This window comes from Anomaloglossus baeobatrachus, chromosome 9, assembly GCF_048569485.1.
Source record: "Anomaloglossus baeobatrachus isolate aAnoBae1 chromosome 9, aAnoBae1.hap1, whole genome shotgun sequence".
Taxonomy (NCBI): domain Eukaryota; kingdom Metazoa; phylum Chordata; class Amphibia; order Anura; family Aromobatidae; genus Anomaloglossus; species Anomaloglossus baeobatrachus.
In genome coordinates this window covers 37,715,319-37,730,279 of record NC_134361.1, presented here as the reverse complement: position 1 = coordinate 37,730,279, position 14,961 = coordinate 37,715,319, and the positions used below count along the sequence as shown (strand labels likewise).

At 44.4% G+C, this 14,961-nt stretch overlaps 1 pseudogene; it reads right to left on the bottom strand.

Annotated features, from left to right (window-relative positions):
• Positions 1 to 69: 69 nt before the first annotated feature.
• Positions 70 to 13,137, bottom strand: LOC142251797 (olfactomedin-4-like; annotated as a pseudogene).
• Between the last annotated feature and the right edge of the window lie 1,824 nt (positions 13,138 to 14,961).

Here is a 14,961-nt window from a genome sequence, read left to right as displayed (position 1 = left end):
TTATTTAAGTAATGACAAAAATCAAATTTAGAATGATAGAGTAAATCAAAACAATAAAACAATATCATCTTAAGACTTCTCTTCAGCGAGAGGCGTAAAGTGAAGATTATAATTGACTTCAAAGCCATCGTTGTAAATGTAGAGCTTGCGGTCATTGGCGTTGTAGGACAGACTGTGAATATTGTCTAGAGTCTTGTCAAACAGGATTTTCAGATGATGTTCCTCACCGGTGTTGGTATCATACATGTAAAAGATCTCTTCTTCTCTAGCACCGACGGATCTTGTTGCGAACATGACCCCACATACCATGAACGCGTTGGTAACACTTGGCTTATACACAGAGGTGGTCCATGTTCTAATCACATCAAGAGATGTTTCATTCAGCAGTCCAATAATCATGTTACCTAGTACATCTTCCTTTGAATAAAGCACCCACAGACCATACTCATCTCCTTCCAGGTCTACATCTTGGTTCGAGGAACCTGCATAGGAAAATCTGGTACCTAAATTTGTTATAGGCTTACGAACCACTGTGTTGGTGTCTAAGTTGAGCTTGCATAAATCCCAGCTGTTACAGTTGTAGAACAATGAATTGTTATACAGAGTTAACCCATTTCCTCTGCCAGATGTTGAAGTTGACCGGTCTTTGAAGTTTTTGTACTGTTTGAGATCTTTGTAGGTGCCATAAAATCTTACACTGTTGAAGTAGTAACTATTATCACTGGAGAGCACCCAGTATAATTCTTGTGTTGATCCAAAAAATGAGTCCTTGCCCCATCCACCTGCTTTGTAGGATGTTCCTCTCCAGTTGACCTGGACGATTTGTGGTTTGCTCACATTCATAATCCTACCATGTTCACAAGTACCTGAAATAAAGGAGGTAGTTCTACAAAAAAAGCTAAATAAGATGCAGTACAATTGAGGGATACTAAATGACAATAGGTAATTAGTAGAGTAGAGCAAAAAGATTTGCAAAACCCTAGCCAGTGATTACATCAGTCCTTCATAGACAAGAGTCTTATTAACCTTTTACTATGAGCCGATATCTCTCGTCCTCTTCTGATTAGTAAGCTTTGTGCAATGTAATAATAATAATATTTATTCACAGATATAGTGCTATTAATTCCATAGCGCTTTACAAATATTAGCACTTATATAGTGCTATTAATTCCATAGCGCTTTACAAACAATGTCAACATAATGTTGCGCTGGGCCTACTAATTAGATAAGGCACCATGGCTACTGGCAAGTAGAAGGCAGTTTGTATGGTTTTGGTCAAGTTGGCCACAGGTTACCGACATGACTTATGGACCAGTGCCCTGCAAATCTTTTTTTTTTAACTTTAGTAATTAATATTTTGCACAATTGCGCTACTATACTCATGTAACCTACCAGGGATGTTAGTTTTTTACACTTGTTCCCAAAATGTAAGTTTCCAAGGTGATCTATAAAATAAAGATCCTTAACACCATATGAAATAATGACTAAGGCTGAATATTCCTACGTTGGAGAAGGTGCCAAAAACGCCCCTTCTTAAACATCACTAAGATCTCAGCAGCCATTTCCTAAAACTTCACTTCCCATACATCCTACTCTGTTCACCCCTTGCTTGTACTCTACATGTAGGCAAATTATAATGAGAGCAATCTGGGCTATTGCATTGGGCTCGAGGCTCATGGGTGGCCCATGGCCAGTGTCTTCATTAAAATTTGCATAACAGATGTCCCGTGGAGCTGTAGGAGAGTCGTTGCTCCCTTCTTCTAATATTCAAATGTCTTTGCATCTTTTAGACATGAAGACATGGAAAAACAGAGGAGCTTCTGTCAGCCCCGCTTCGACACGCAGCAGTGTGATGAGGTCAGCATGCTAGTAACCTCATGACACTGCTGCTGGCGGCAGCAACGCAGAGGTTGCAGAGACAGCGGGCAAAAATAAGTGCTCCATGAAGGAGCTGAAAATATAATGTGCTGTCTATTCTTTTGGATCGGCGGTGGTTGATGTTGCTGTGACAGAGGACAGAGTATAGCAAGGTGGAGAAGGGGGGGTATTTTATATAGAGGGGAGGTGTGTGGGAGGGAGAGATATTATGGAGAGGGTCAGTATTGGGGGAACATTTTGCAGAGGGGCAATGTGGAGGAACATTTTGCAGAGGGGCAGTGTGGGAGACATTTTGCAGAGGGGCAGTGTGGAGGGGCATTTTGCCAAGGGGCATAGTGGAGTGACATTTGGCAAATGGCAGTGTTGGGAAAATTTTGCAAATGGCAGTGTTGAGGGACATTTTCCAGAGGGGCAGTGTGGGGGGATATTTTGCAGAGGGGCAGTGTGGGCGGACATTTTACAGAAAGGCAGTGTGAGGTTACATTTTGCAAAGGCGCAGTGTGGGGTGATATTCCGGAAATGCCAATGTGGGGAACATTTTGCAGAGGAGCAGTGTGAGGGGGGGCATTTTTCAAATGGGCAGTGTGAGAAGACATTTTGCAGAGGGCCAGTATTGGGGGGACATTTTGCTTAGGTCAGTGTGAGGGGGATATGTTGCAGAAGGGCAGAGTGTGGGGGAAATTATTTATTCAGGGTCGCAGCATGGGAAATATTTTTATTGATTAGGAGGTATAATGATATGTTTCTTTTTAAGGACAACATGTTTGGAAGTGCTGCTGAAGGTGGAGAGGAAGGAAATCTAGAGAGATGAGCTCATGGCATAAAATCTCATCATGGCAACAACAATGGGAACAACTCCTACCAGAGACAAATTCATCTATAAGGTACTTGGATGTAAATATTTATTTGTTATCTTGCCTGCATCTCATCAGTACCGTGGTTCCTTTATGGTCCAGCAGTCTGATGATGACTTTTAATAATAAATCCCAGCATCTTCTTACCACTGTTAATGACATACTGGGATTTATAGGTTCATGCAATACATTTATATATGGGGCTGACCTGACATTACAATTGATCGCTGTAGTAAGCTTAGTACTGCATCTACTGAGTGTTGTTCTGATGCTATATTCATGTACTGACGGTGATTCTGGCACTGCGTTCATGTACTGAGGGTGGTACTGGTGCTGCGTTCATGTACTGACATTGTCCGCTCCCATAACAGTCTCAGTCTCTCATGTGAATCCCCGAGAAAATGTATTGCCTCCCCCTGCTCTATTATGTAGAGTGCTATGTTATGTATAGCACTACACATAAGGGGGAAAAAATTGCACTGCATTGTGTTTATAGTTTAGCATCTACAGATGTGCAGCAAAGCATATGTGTATTAATCACATGACCTGCGAAAAGGGATCATGTGACATGTTACAAGATACATCAGGCAGGGGTGGGCAACACCTACTAAACTGCCCAGGCCATGGCTACTCTTATTCTGCCCATGACTCTACTCTACACTAATAATTAGAGCACTAAATTTTAGCTCTTCACCCCAATTTTTGGACAAGAAAACATCTCTTAATAATATTAGTATTTCACCACTCATTGATATTATTTTCTTTGGCATACTTCTCTTGGCTGCTTATTAATTTATGAATCACAGATCCTTCAATCCCATACTACTATCTTTGATATCCTGATATTGAATTTCAGACATTTAAACCACCGAAGATCAGAGGAACATTAATAGGTATTGGTGTATATATGTTCTTGAGTACATGATATTTAGGAATTTATCTCACTTTAACACCACAGAGTAAATGGGGACTTACCAAACTGTGTATGAAGAAGAGACTGATGACTTCGTTTACATTCATCCAAACGTTTTTGTAAGGCTGCAATTTCCCTTCGGACTTTTAGAATATTGTTCTTGTCATGTCTCTCCAGCTGGTTCACAATGACGGATATGTTCTGAACCTAATCAAATGATGAACAAAAATTGCTAATATTTGTCTAAATATATTCCTATATATCATATATAAATAGTCTAAAAATTAAAAAATGGGGGGCGTGGCCAGCAGGCAGCATGAGCGGTCGCATCTGAGAGCAGCTCCGCAGTCCAAAGCTAATATACGTTATTAATCCTGCCGAAATTGGTGCCTAAATACACCTCTGGATTACCTGTGGTGCGGTGAGCATTTGGATCGGTACCATGAGCAGGGGTCGCAGTGCAGCAGCGGCTGAGAAGCTGAAGAAGTTTGCCCGGGACTCCCAGCAAGATGGCGCCGGCAAGCAGGCAGGGCGGGAATCCAGCGAGGCGGAGGAGGAGGAGAGCATGGAGGCCGGATCCAAGGAATCGCAGGAGCTAACCTTACAGCAGGTTACGTCGCAGTTACTTGCAGCGATCCAGGATTCAAAGGTGTCGTTGACGGGTAAAATTGAGGAGGTTAAGATTGATGTGGGTCTCCTCCGGCTGGACTTGCAAAATCTGAGAGAGCGGGTAAAGGAGACCGAGCAACGGATCTCCACGCTGGAAGACGACGCAAGAGCGACGCCGGGCAGACTGGCCTCTCTGGAAAGCGCGGCACATAACTGGGCGCAAAGGGCAGATGACCTAGAAAATCGCCTGCGTCGCAATAATCTGAGAATTCTGGGGATGCCGGAGAGAGCAGAAGGGAGTGACCCATGTAAGTTCATGGAAAAGTGGCTCTCCGAAACTTTCCCTGATGCGACGCTGTCAGCGGCATTCGCTATCGAAAGAGCTCACCGGGTACCGGCCAGACCTCCTCCTCCGGGAGCGCAGCCTAGACCTCTCCTGGCCCGACTGTTGAGCAGCAGGGATAGAGATGCGATCCTTGGTGCGGCGCGGCGCAGAGGCCCGATCCTACATAACAACGCTACCATACTGATCTTCCCTGATTTCTCTGCGTCGCTCCAGAAAACGAGGGCCTCCTTCATCCAGGTGAAGAAACGTCTCAGAGAGCATCAAATTGCTTACTCCATGATCTTCCCAGCCCGGCTTAGAGTGGTTCATCAGGAGCGATCCCTATTCTTCACCTCTCCTGCGGAAGCGGATGACTGGCTCAACACATTGAAGAGGAAACGCTGATGCGCTACGGTCTTGGGCGCGGCCTGATGGGTCGCGGTTGTGATGGCGTCGCGGCTCTGATTCATCTATTTCATTCTTTTTGGAGCAAGGTCGGTGATGCGACTCCAATCCTTGGGACGCTGTGTTTGAAATCACTGATGAGATTGCTTCAGGATCATCCTATACAGGTACTCGGCGTCCCTCAACTCTGAAGGCGCGAAAGATTCATGTTTGTTTCACCCCTCCTGGTGTGTGAGTGGAGCGGGACCGCAATTGCGTTAGTGTCCTGACCCTAATCTGATCCTGTTCCGGTCCCGGCCGGCTGAGGTGCTAGAGATCCCATCTGGAGGCGCTGGTTCGTCTGCGGCCTTCCTGGAGGCATGGGAGTTTCCGGATGCGTCCAATATTGGTCTCCCACTGAACCGGTCTCCGGGTCTGGCCCTCGTTGTAGGCGGGAGGCCTGGGGCCGCGCCTGCGTATGGGTCGGCTGCTGCGTTCTCCGGGATCTTTGTTTGGCCCAGCCTACGATCTGGATTACTCGTCGGTGATGGGACCGGACCCTGGTGACACCAGTTGGGACATGGGTCGGACCGCTGTTGCGACGCTCTGAACTCCTTCATGCGATCTTGTGTTATCCTATACCGTTTTGGATCCAAATTGGAACTCTGCTTTGGGCTCGCAGTATTGGGCGACGCACTTCAGTTCATAATGTTATATTTTGCTCTATTAGTGCTATATTAAGACCTGAGGTTACCATATGTCATAATATTATATAGTCTAAGATTCCCTGTCACTCCTTTTTGTATCTTATTTACACTCCCACCTCTTCTCCCCCTCTATCCCCCTAGTAACATATTCCTCATCCCTCTTCCCCTCGCCCCTTACTTCTTCATTGTTCCTTTCTCCTCTCCCTTCAACCCCTCACTTTTTCTACCTCTCTTATCTTTGTGCTCTTCCCTTGTCCCCGCTTTATCTTCTATTCTAATCTCTCCCCTTTTCGTTCTCTATTCTGCCTTGTTTCTCTTTCCCCTCTTTGCCGTCTCTTCCCCCCCTCCCCTTTTCCTTTCTCTTTTTTTTTTTTTTCTCTTCTTGCCTTTCTTCTCTCTCTCCTCTCTTTCTCTCCCTTCTTATATCTCCTTTCTATCCCTTCTTTGCCTCTCTCTCCCTATCCTCTTCTTCTCTTTCCCTCCCTCAGTTCCTTCCTGTCTATTCTTGACCCTCTCACCTTTGCACGATTAAAGGCTATGCTGCAGGGTAATTCATTTATTGGACTGTAGGAGAAGCTCAAGTCCTTGTTTGAGGACACCCCCGTACCAAGTACACCATCTAGCCACGTTGGTTTACCCTAGTCGTTGCTGGGGAAAATCTTTTCTGGTCGCACTACTGGACCAGTTCTTGTCGATTGTGCGTGCGCAATCGACATTTTGTATTTAAGGGTACGTTTACCCAAGTTCTACTGTAGGTTAAGTTTTTGATAATCTTTTAGCAATTCAGCAAGTGGCATCTCTCAATGGCTTTAAGTGTGATGACATGGAATGTTAGGGGACTGGGCACATCCAGGAAAAGGGCGGCAGTATTGGCTCACATCAAAAGGTCCAAAGCTCAGATTGTATGCCTACAAGAGACCCATTTGTTGTTGGAAACCACTAGAGTGCTTCAAAAGCCTTGGGTTCAATGGTCAGCTCACTCTGTTCACTCATCATATTCTAGGGGAGTATCGGTGCTGGTCCACAGAGCTCTGCGGTGGGACCCGGGTAAAATTTTAAAAGACACTGATGGGAGGTATGTGTTTATCCAGGCTCACATCGATGGGGTCATGATAGTGGTCTTGGCCATATACATTCCCCCGGCAACGGGAATCTCGATTCTATATGAGGCGGCTAAGTTCGCATCACAATTCCCACAAGCCTTAGTGCTCTGCATGGGGGACTTCAATTTGATTAATAACACGGGACTGGATAGATTCAGCACTCGACAGGTCCCGATCTCCCCCACGATACAAACTAGACTGAGTATATTCTTACAGGAGGTGGGATGGTACGATATGTGGCGGTTCTTTAACCCAGCACTAAGAGAATATACATGTTACACTCCGGGGAAAAACTCGTTATCTCGAATTGATTATATTTGTGGAAATGAAAGAGTCTGTGCCCATATACAATCGGTATGTCATTTGCCCAGATCAGTATCAGACCATTCTCCGGTGGTTGTAGGCATTAAATGGGAAGGATGTAAATCTCATAAATTGTCAAGGAAAATTAACCCTTGGTGGCTATCACTCTTTGGAGCTAATGACAGGATTCCTGATCAGCTTGGGGCATACACGGAAATGAATTCCGTGGAAGAGAATCACTCGGCTTATTGGGATGCGCTTAAGGCGTATCTGAGGGGATGCTGTCACTCCTCTATTTCCTATCTTAAGAAACAGGCGGCCAGAGAGGAGGAGGAATTGGCCACCCAAAATAGAGTGCTTGAACATAGATTCACCTCAGACCCATCTGAGGAAAATAGATTTAATTGGCTTCAGGCTGGGAGGAAATATCTCTTGTATTTGCAAGACAAGGCTAAGAGACATGTATTCTTCACGAGCCAGAGGTATTTTGAGCAAGGGAACCAGTCCAGTAGCTTACTGGCGTTCCTGGTGCGTCAATCCACTAGCTCACCTGCGGTCCTCCGGATAAGAGACTCTCGTGGAGGAACAGTTACTTCCGTTAATGGTATATTGGAGGTATTTTTGGACTTCTATAGGAACTTGTATGAGTCCAGGCTGACCGTGTCAAGGGAGGAGATTGCTGAGTACCTTCGAGATCTGGAGTTTCCCAGATTGACTTTGACTCAGAGATTGGCCCTGGATGAGCCCATCAGAATGGAAGAAATGGTCGAGGCAATGAAGACCCTCAGTAGGGGTAAGGCGTCTGGGCCAGACGGACTCCCGATTGAGATCTTTGACAAATATCAGGGGGAGCTGGCCCCAGCCCTCCTGGAAACGGTTGAAGCCTCGTTCAGCAGGGGATGGTTGCCTGGTTCCTTCTATGAGGCAACCATTGTCCTGCTATTGAAACCAGATAAAGATCCATTGGATTGTGGTTCGTACAGACCGATCTCTTTGTTGAACTCCGATTACAAAATTCTCACCAAAATTCTAGCAAATAGACTCAAAAAGGTGATCTCCACTATAGTACATGAGGATCAGTCAGGTTTCATCCCGGGTAGGAGTACCTCGGATAATCTGAGGAGGGCGCAGGTGATCTTACAGATGGGCACCAAGTTAGAGGAGGATTGGGCTTTGGTCTCTCTGGATGCAGCCAAAGCCTTCGACTCCATAGAATGGCCATACCTGCTGGAGGTGCTGCGGGCATTTGGTTTCGGCAACGAATTTATCAGATGGATTGAGATCATATATAAAGCCCCATCTGCTAATATTCAGGTGGGCGGTGGTGTGTCGGAAACTTTCTCTTTGGGGAGGGGAACCAGACAGGGATGTCCCCTATCCCCTCTCCTGTTCGCTCTTGCCATGGAACCGCTTGCGTTGCGCATCCGGGCGGACCCAGTCTATCGGGGGGTGAGACATAGTAAGGGAGATGAACGTTTATCTTTGTACGCAGACGATTTGTTACTGTTTGCATCTGATCCGGATTCCTCCATTCCCAGAGCTGTGCACTTGATTGATCGATTTGGGGAGTTCTCAGGTTTGTCAATAAATTGGTCAAAATCGTACCTCCTCTTTCTGTCTCGGAACAGAGAGGACCTGGTGTACGACCACATATGCAGGGTTCCGGTGGTGGATCATTTTAAATATCTCGGAATTATACTGGCGGGAAGCCCTGCGGAGATGATAGCGAGAAATATAGCCCCCTTACTAGCGTACTTCGGGGAGAAATTTAATAGATGGAGCCAACTCCCACTGTCAGTGGCGGGAAGGATTAACCTCCTCAAAATGATAGTGCAACCAAAGTGTCTCTATATTACCCAGCATGTATTCGTGCAGATTCCTCGTTCTTTCTTCCGGTCCCTGGAATCTCTAATGATTACCTTTGTCTGGGGCTCGTCCAGGTCAAGGGTCCAACTGGCCAAATTACAAAGACCCAAGGATATGGGGGGTATGGCACTTCCTGATCTTTATATTTACTATCTGGCCGGACAAGTGAAATATTTGGGTCCATGGACCCTTCCTCGAGTTGGGGGTTCTCCGGAGGGACTTCTGGCAGAGTTCACAGGTGTGGAGCTCCTGTGGCCGTTACTGACGGATCACAGGAGGTCCCCTGAGGGTCGTGTCCTCCCGATACACAAATTGGGGGCCAGGATCTGGAAAGAAGCTAAAGCCATATTTGGATTTTGTGATGTACCAACTGAGACGCCCTTGTGGGATAACTTGGACCTTCCACATTTTTGTGGGTTGCCGGGGTTTGGTGAGTGGAGGAATCGCGGAATAATCTCCCTGGGATCACTGGTCCGGGATGGTGAACTCCGCCCCTTTGCGCAACTGCGGACAGAATTTGACTTGCCGGAATCTCATGGGTTTCAGTATCTCCAGATTAGACATGCCTTTCGAGCTCAGTTCTCTGGTCGTGGGGTTAGATTCTCTTCCTTCCCAGTTATTGGAATTATTAGATCACAGGGCCCTGGTGGTCTTATCTCTAAACTATACTCCTCTCTCATTCGGGCCAAGGCCATGAATAATCCTCTTTCTGTCCGTGAGAGGTGGAGTGCCAGGATCCCTGAAATTGATGATGTAGTGTGGGATGACATTGTCGAATCCCACACATTGGTCTCTCCTGCTGTTAACAATAGACTGATCCAATTATATATAATACACCAAAGTTATATTACTCCCCAGAGACTGAACAAAATGAAAAAGCTGAATAATTCGGTGGGGATGGGCTGTCCGAGATGCGGGAGAGACGGTGCTGATTTCTGGCACATGATATGGGATTGTTGGGTTATCCTCTCCTATTGGAGCGAGATCATAATGACTCTTTCCGCCATATTTCAAAAAGCGGTTGCTATGTGCCCAGTCCTATGTCTATTTGGGGTGGTAGATGCACGCTCCTGGTCCCAAGATGAGAGTCTATTAATAAAGAAGGTTCTTTTTCTGGCCCGGAAAGGCATTATACTAAATTGGATGAGCACTCATTCCCCAACTAGAGCCTCTTGGATTGCATTGGTAAACGCAATAATCCCGTCAGAGCAATTTGTTTACAAGTCAAAAGGCTCCCCAATTAAATTTGACAAAATCTGGGGTAGATGGATGAGGTCGCCCTTGACTGGCGGATCTCCTGGTTCTCTTGCTGATAACCTACAATCGGTATTATTGCAATAGCCAGTAGTGCCCTGAGATGCAGAAAGGAGACACATGTGATCCGTGATGCAATATATGAGGGATACCACGAGTTCCCCGAAGCTTGGGTTGCTCTCTCCTGGACGATATGGGTTCTCTTGCCTTGAGTTGGATGTGTCTCGCGAACTAATACCTTTGCTAGGTTTGATGCTATTTGGATATGCTGAAAATAATGGACGTAGATTTGATTGTTGTTACTTTATTATTCTGATATACAACCAGTTTACTTGTACACTGTCTCACTGAACAATTTGCTGATTTATTCTTGTTTGTAATGCTTTACTTAACTTTCAATAAAACGAGTTTAAAAAAAAAAAAAAAAATTAAAAAATGTATCTATACAATCTTTGGTATTCTGAATACAAGAATTCATGACCATTAAAAACTTCATGAATCACCAGTATGAACCAGTTCATGGAAGACTGAAGATCTGGATTTTATCACCAATGATTTTAGGACTCATTAGGATTTACCTTGCGTAGATATGGCTTCTATTTGCTTATTTAAGCCAATTATGAAAGATCTGAGTCCCATTACCAAGGATTCTGACTCGCTGACCTCCACTTTGAATTTCTCAATTTACCATAGATTCTCAGTGTTGAAGGCTTCATGTAAATTAACTACAAGAGTCATCAGTTCTTACCTCCATGTACAGGACTTCTACTTTCTCATTTGAACCAGATAATGAAGATTTTAGTTCCATCACCAATGATTCCAACTCACTGATCTCCAGATTCAACACCTCGAAGTCTAGTTGGTTGTAAGAAACATCTTCCTTTTCACAGGACTCCACCCTCCTAGTCAAGTTTCTTATATTTTCCAGGTAAATATTCAGCTTGTGTTGGTAGCCTTGTATCTGATAAATCAAAGACAACAATACAGTATAGAGTAAGAATAAATGCGGCGTTACACGCTACGATTTATCTGACGATATGTCGTCGGGGTCACAGTTTTCGTGACGCACTTCCGTCATCGTTAGCGACGTGCGACTCCGAACGATCGCATATAGGGTAAATATCGTTGATCGTTGACACGTTGTTCAGTTTCAAAATATTGTTCGTTGTTTGGAACGCAGCACACATATTGCTACGTTTGACACCCTGCCAACGACGAACAACATCCACACGACCGCCTTGGTGAAACAATATATCGCTGAACGATGTAGCGTCGTTTGTGAGATGTGTACGTGTGACCGTTACAAAACGTTTTATGAGCGATCTCGGCAAATCATAACAACGATCTGGGCGTGTCACATCGCTAACGAGATCGCTAGCGATATCGTTGTGTGTAAAGCGGCCTTAAGACTCTTGGATACTTTTTGCCCAGGTCCCAATTTGTGAGGCCATAAGTTGGGACTGGCCTGGAAGAATGTCTGCAGGGAGTCTGTTCTCGATGTGTGAGCTTCTTCTGGGTTCTCTACCAACCTTGAAAACCCTAATAAACCACTTGATAGGGCAATACTATTCAGACCCCCACAAGGGCATAGAGACACGTTTTACCATGTTGGTTAATAATTCATCTCTATTGTTTTCATAGTTTCTAAAGTGGCCATAAACATTAGATAAGTACCACCCCTTTCAGCAAGATTGACCAACCACCAAATATGTATGTCAGGCATGTAGTTTTTCCAATATATCTGATATTTTTTTTCCCAAGGCAGAAAACCACCACAAAGAATTCCTGGCGTTGATTACTCGGCTAATTATGTATATGTATAGGGGGTTGAAAGGTATTGCCAACAGTTATCTAAAGTCCTACTTAGATGTGCAAATGTTATTGGATTGTTAAGGAAGCACATTGCCCAAAATAAATGGATGGTATGCTGCCGACTACATGGGGACAGGACAATTTTATTGATCTTTCTTCCCTTTACATATACAGTTTTCATCTATCTGTGCTAATGGGCCAATAAATGAAGCTGGTTGATTAGTGTACAGCCAACTGGCTCGTTAACAGTACAAATTAGGTCCGACTAATTGGGTCTTTCATATAGTCACCATCAATAGACTTTTTTGTCACTGACATTTTTTTACAATATTTTGGGCAGAAGGCAGACAAGTATCCATTAAGTATGTGATAAAGGCTGTGCCTAATGGAATATTTATGGACATCTGAAACTTGCCTTACTGAAAAAAAGAGTGTCAAATTTGTATTGAATTTTAATTTTTGACCTAAATAAAAGGAAGGAGGAACTTTTTCTAATACATGCTGGGATCTTTTTCAGTTTGGGAAATTGTAAAGCAAGGCTCCGAAACAGCTTTTCCTCTGTCTCCTATATTTATTACCTTCTTTTTCTGCATTTTATACTCACGTCATCTTCTCTTTACTTCTTGACGCTCTCCAGTTTTTTGTTATTTTTGTTATTTTTATGCTGTACTTATGTCTATAGTTAGTAAATATTGGTTGAAACCCTTCACACATCACTTTACCTTATCGATTTCTTCCTCAAATCTGAGACTTAAGTTATGGTTTGATGACTCCAAAGATTACATCCATTCTACAGGAAACATGACGTCTGGACCGGCAAAATAACAATGACAGGTCCCAAATTCATCCTTCGAGCCAGCCTTGACCTTCAACAAAAAAGGGAAATAGTTATTAAACGCTTCCGTTATTTTTTATTTTTTTGTAAATAATATTAAGAAACAAAACAGGTGGACTATATAGGTTTTCTAGATTTTAACAAGAAAATGCCAAAGATCTCAAATAATATTCTTTTATACATTCATATGTCTATCTATTCAGAACCTATATCATTGCGCGTCCTACATACAGAAGATGCAGTTTGGGCTCGGCAGACCCCCAGACTCCACAATAGCAGGATGATGGTCTTCATCTTGTATTCGTCTTCTGAATGATTCTGGATAACATTGGACCATACTTTATATACTTTTTTAAAGCAAGGTGTGGCAAAAATTTATTCGGACGTTGGTTGAGTTCCACCCTTTTTTTTTTGTTTCTGATCAAGTCTCAATGATGTATGTATAAAATATGGTTGAGCTTTATCCATGTGTTATTATGTATGTATGTATTATGTATGTACCACCAAAGGGCAGGAAAACGTCAAATGTCTTTTTTATGGTCAATTTTAAAATTGTAATAAACATTTGAAAAAATTATGGACTCATAAAATGAAGATGTCTAAGCCACATTTTAGTTATAGTCATCATCACCAACAAATTACATTTTTTTTTAGACAGGGTTCAAAAGCCATCTCTGGGAAAATAGCTATAACTTCCAGAGTTTGTTATTCTCTTTTTTTTGGTCTTAGGCAGCCATATAGACAGATTTGTGTTTGGAACGTCTCAGAAAGTCTATCATTCGTCTTTTAGGCATATGCACTGGACCATGTTACATGGATTTCAATGTTGGTGACAATGAGCAGTGGTGAATGGGTAACCCTAACAAATATGGCTTCCTACATTCTGAATGATAAATGTGCTTCTCAGCGCTGGGGTCCTGGGTTCAAACCCCAACAAAGACAACCTTTTACTAGATTTTTTGTTTTATTTAAACTTGGTACCTCCACTGATTCTGGAACAGTTTTTCTTTTTCTTCTGTGATCTTCCTGTTACGGTTCAGGGTTCTTTTGTGCCTCGAACCGGTCTAGTCCCGTCATTGACTCCCACATTGTGGTCGGTTAACTCTGCAGCGCCACCTGGCTGTCGCTTGAGGCATCAGATGGCTAGAGTTTGATACCATTCTCAGCCTAAGTGTTCATGCAGCCACACTGAGCATGTGCGTGATTTCATTGATGACAGGGCAGCCGCTGATTGGTCATCATGACTTCAGCAATGACGTGGCAGCCCCTGTATGGCTGCAGCCAACGCCATTACCACATGCCATGTGGCTTGGGCCAAGGTGGCGGCTATAAAGGTCTGTAGCTCCGCCCATCGGGACGCGAGCGTCATTCTGCATGCTGACAACAAAGGCTGCTTTCCCTGCTGTCAGAGTGAGTGGGTTACAGCGCCATTTTAGTCTGCAGTGCCTGTGGCGGACTGGTGTATATGTGCCAGTGTGAATCTGATTTTAGGGCAGGCGCCAGGACAAGGTATTCGTATCTGGGTGCAAGCTGTGTCTCGGCACGGTGAGGGATTAGGGTCCTTATGGACTGACGTGCCCCCTACGCACGTGACCAGTCTACAGTGTCAGTGGCAGACTTGTGTGTGTGTGTGTGTGCCAGCCCTGGGTACCCAGTGACGCTAACTGGGTGGCCTTCACGGTCTGACGTGCCCCAGTACTCACGTGACCGGCTCAGTGGTTACGTTCCAGGTTTCCCAGTGACACTAACTGGGTTACCTTTCGGTTTGTCGTGTCCCTACACACGTGACCGTTATCTGTTGTGTTTCCTTTGGTTTTGACGTGTCCCTACACACGTGACCATTACTTGTGCACCTGTGAGGTTAACAGGGACACGCTACACGTAGCAGTGTGCCCTTACAACGTCTCCTTCATTTCCTTTGTGGTCTCCTGAGTTGTTGCATTTCATCGCCTTGTCCTTAGTGGCTTTAATACCTGCCCGGCGGACTTGGGGCGACAATTGATATCATATTATTTTATAATCAATCATCCCCTCCGTAACACTTCCTTTCCAAAGATATGTACTGCCCCGCACTCGGCTGCAGCCGAGCCGCTCGGATCCAGGCTCGTTGGTGGGTGG